The sequence below is a fragment of the Gadus morhua genome, chromosome 2 (genome assembly GCF_902167405.1).
Source record: "Gadus morhua chromosome 2, gadMor3.0, whole genome shotgun sequence".
Taxonomy (NCBI): Eukaryota; Metazoa; Chordata; class Actinopteri; order Gadiformes; family Gadidae; genus Gadus; species Gadus morhua.
Genome location: NC_044049.1, coordinates 14,320,080 through 14,324,378, shown reverse-complemented (window position 1 = coordinate 14,324,378; position 4,299 = coordinate 14,320,080). Strand labels below are relative to the sequence as shown.

Genomic DNA, 4,299 nt, shown 5'->3' with positions numbered 1-4,299 from the left:
CCTGATGGCAGTGTTCAATCAACTGGCCGATGGGTGTGGTCATTTGATAGTCAGTGCTTTAGAATTGCAAGGAAGTGACATCTTGATATACTTCTGTGTCTAATGCATAGACGCGTGTGTTAGTGTTTCAAATCACTGTGTGTATTGTTTTGCACAAAGTTCGAACGGACTCATTGTGCTTACAGTGGTGCAAATCTGGGGCCGAGTTTTGCTCCTTGAGTGTAAGGTTTTGATAATTGGGCAAAACTTTAGATTTTAGTGTTTATTGTATCGTAAAAAACTGTAAAAGAAAAACAAAAGAAAACATGTTTCACAAATTCACATTTCTCTTACATGGTTTCTTAGCATGTGGAAGTATGTGTGTCAGTGTGTAGGCATGCATTAAAGTTTGGCATTGCTGTGGTGTGTGTGTGTGTGTGTGTGTGTGTGTGTGTGTGTGTGTGTGTGTGTGTGTGTGTGTGTGTGTGTGTGTGTGTGTGTGTGTGTGTGTGTGTGTGTGTGTGTGTGTGTGTGTGTGTGTGTGGCTGAGACCATTAGTAGCTGACAGAAATGCAAAAAAACAAATTGACAATAAGTTACTCACCATCATTGACAGGTGTGTATTCCGGGTCATTTTCAGGATCGTGTTCAAGTGAGTCTTAGAGCAATATAGAGGAACACATTTAGTACAACAAATGCACTTATGACATCATTCTGATATAAGATTGCATTCATTTGGACTCATAATTGATTAAATACACTCGATTTGAATTAGTAATGGGCTTTAGTCTGTCCAACTCAAAACCAATGTGAGGTGGAGCCTAATCTGAGAATAAGAATAATAAGATACTTACCATCACTGGCACTTTCAGAGTGATTGTCATTATCACTTTCCAGAGAATCTAACAACACTAAAATATAATGTACATTTAGCACACTACAATGCTTTAAAATTTCAGAACTGAGCAGCAAAGGTACAGTAACTATTCTCTATGAGTAATCTTTTTTAATTTAGCTACATACAATTTGATGAGTATTTGATATAGTATTTGGATTCCTTCCTTGATCAAGGGAATCAGAACAACAAGTGTGGCAGGCTTTCATCTTAATGTGCAACACATCAATAGGCTTTGGGTTGCAGAATAGTAGGTAGCTGCTACTGGGAGAAAAATAATTTAAACCTAAAGTACCTACCCTCATTGGCAGCTGTATTTGCACCGTCACTTTCAACTGAATCTAACAATGACAGAGGGAAACCATTTAGAGTAATGAATACAGATTTTACATGGGAAATGTAAAAAACGTGTGAATAGGATATTGTGCCAATTTGCCGTTTGGGGAGTTTATTTTTATTGACTTTATGTCTTGTCTTTCCATAAGATGCAAGGAATATGGCTATATGGGCTTATATTAGAGGGTAAATGTTAAAGAAATACAAGTCATATAGTACATGTACCCACCATTGACTCCAAAATGATACTCTACTACAATTGCCTATTGAACCTATTGTGGACTACGCGTTTCGCCCAATGCGTCTTCAGGTTCGAACCTGAAAACGCATTGGGCGAAACGCGTTGTTCGCTCCTAAAAATAAAGAGAAAAAAGAACAGTATCCAGTGTGCGGTGTTTAATGAACTTTTCATATTTGATCACGTTTTCCTGCCTAACACCTGCACCTGGAAAGCTGAAGGGTTGTGCACAAGGACTTTCATGCACTTTGATCTTTGGTAATGCATTGTAGCAAAGAACTGAAATATATCAGTATTATAGAAGTCATGACTATACCAGGGCCTTTTCCTGGGATTTCTCCCTCAGAAGATCCTCCACCCTTTGAAGGTCTTCCTCGCAGTTCATTGGGAACTTAAATTCCTCAGATAGAGTGTCTGCTGCTGCTGTAGTTTTTTGCCTAGTAAGGGCCTGGAGGAGGAGGTTGTTCTGCCTCACCAAGGCCTTCAACTCCTCCACAGCACACAGGAGTGCATGATCCCGTTCTACAGGACAGAAAAACATCATGACTGTCATGTCAAGACCCTTTGCTAAAATTAACAGACTTAAGTTTAAACAGATTTTCAGTATTGCTGTGTAAGGCCAGATGTTTGTGTACCGAATTGACTTTGAATGTTGCCAGAGATCTGGGCAGAGGCCTGTTCAAGAGCAGCTGATGTGTGGGCAGCAACTGTAGGCAAGAAGATGTATATTTATAATCAGAGTAGTCAGTGTATTGAAGTTCATTACATCCAAATTTCCCAGATTCAAGACATTCAAAAAAGATAGTGAGTAGAATAGCAGAATTCAGATTTGGAATGATGTGTTATACCTTTATGTATGTCCTGCTGTGATGATCTAAAAGCAGGTGGGGAAAGCAGGGGCTTGTGGAGGACTCCTTTTTTTTCTTTTTTCTTAGCCCTATACATTGGAACAGTACAAGAGTATGAACAACAACAGTTTTGTAAGACTGCAAACTTGCCAATCACAAAATGTCTTTATGTGAGTGATAATGCATGGCCATCTGTAATCAGACCTTGTATGCTTCTCCCCCTCATCTGCAGGCACAGTTTCTTTCAGCTTTGAGGAAGGGCTGCATTAGAAAAGAAATCACTCAATAAGCATGCATTGTTTTGTGTAGCTGAGGGTTTTCATAGTAGATTACTGCACAGTGCTTACATTCTCCTTCTTTTACCCTCTTCATCATCTGATGTCAGGGTGCTCCTGGTTTGGGCTTTTTTCAGGTTCATACGCGCTGCATCATAATTGGCTGTTGAAGACAACAATGAAGTGAGTAAAGCTTTTAAAGCCTAAGGGGAGAAAAGTGGTACATCCTACTTTTGTCTGTCTCACCAAAGGTTTTCACCACCTCCACAAAAAACTCTCCCCAGGTCTCATCTGGCATAGCGCTTTGGATGACTGCAACTTTCGTCTGCTTGGTGTCTTTATACGGTGGCCAAAAAGACACCTTGCCATCCAAACTTAGCCACGAGCAAGGCACAACCTCCACCTCGTTTGACTCAGTAAAATGCACTACCGCATACATCTAAACAGAAAATAAGTTTTGAAAAAGTTGAACACATTGAATTTAGATAACCGATTTAATTGATTGAAATATGAATCATTTTTAAATTAATTTAGTTGTGGTTGAGTGGAAGTGCCACAAGTTTGTTCTTGTATTCTAACGTCACCATCTTAAAGTCAATATCTTTAACGGCAATTGAGGTGGTCTCTTCTGCCAGGTTCCCAACCACAGCTGTCCCCGGTGCAGTTGAATCAACAGGGTGGTTGAAAAATGGACGTTGGTCTAAATATTGCCTCGCCACCAAAGACGTACCACCAAGTGTCCTGCTAATTGCCTCTATTTTAAAAGTGGCACCACCACACAAAACTGTGTTGTTCCCATCCTTTGTGGACAGGGTAAATCTATCAGTGGCGTACTGTGTTGTTGAGGGTGAACTTTGGTTATGGGAAGATGGACAGACTGGGTTGATGCTTGATTTTTCCGTTAATCGTTTAACAATTTGTTGTAATGTCTGGTTTGGCTTTCTAATTAGTTTCTTTAATTTATACAAGAAATTTTCGAAGGGAAAGGCTGAAATTTGGGGTAGTGGGCCATATTTTCTAACATCACTTGCCAGGTGGATCAAGCTGTGGACGTTATACACCAGAAAGTCCCCATAGATGGCGTGAAAATTCTGAACGAACACTACCAGGAGATTTTCCGCATAGTCACAATAACGGTGGTGGAGACGGGGGGAACATAAAATTGTAATTGCTACGTGGAGTAACAGAAAATGTTGATACATGTGTTTTGGTAGGTTTTTTTTTAATGCAATGGGGCCAGTGTATAGTAAAAAAGTCCTAAATTCAGTGGCCTTCCACCGATCAACCTCACGGAGGGACCTTCCCTTGCGTCCAAACTCCTTTGGCAGCCTCTTGCCCAATTTGATTAAGTTCTCTGAAATAATGCAGATGGATTGACTCCCAATGCGGGTTGGAAGGGGCCCTCTCTGCCACAGCCAGATCAACTTTCTCATCACTCCTAGGCACACCAGGTGCATAAAGTCCAGCACAAATTGGGTCACCAAGCCTACATCTAGGTGTTGTAATGGACTGTCGCCCTCTTTGTGATGTTCCTGGTTGACTTTTGTGGCAAAACTGTCATCGGTTCTGAGAACCGCATCTGTTTCGGAGTAATTTAGGCGTTGGTTCGCCCATGAGCCCTCTTGCATGCACCTTTCGCAGCCGTAATAGGAATTGTGTGCTTTTATGTTTTTTAGAAATGCCCTTGCCGGTGCATCACAGACAAAACAGGAAATTTCGTTTTTAATT

At 40.7% G+C, this 4,299-nt stretch overlaps 2 long non-coding RNA genes across 2 annotated transcripts; one reads left to right on the top strand and one right to left on the bottom strand.

Annotated features, from left to right (window-relative positions):
- Positions 1–580: 580 nt before the first annotated feature.
- On the bottom strand, positions 581–1,217 carry LOC115534706 (uncharacterized). Its single transcript, XR_003974361.1, has 3 exons — positions 1,174–1,217; positions 834–881; positions 581–637 (listed from the first exon to the last, which is right to left on the bottom strand). It is a non-coding gene; the product is annotated as an uncharacterized LOC115534706 (long non-coding RNA).
- A 339-nt stretch (positions 1,218–1,556) lies between these two features.
- Positions 1,557–2,968, top strand: LOC115534699 (uncharacterized). The gene is made up of 3 exons (XR_003974360.1): positions 1,557–1,706; positions 2,682–2,754; positions 2,856–2,968. It is a non-coding gene; the product is annotated as an uncharacterized LOC115534699 (long non-coding RNA).
- Positions 2,969–4,299: the final 1,331 nt, after the last annotated feature.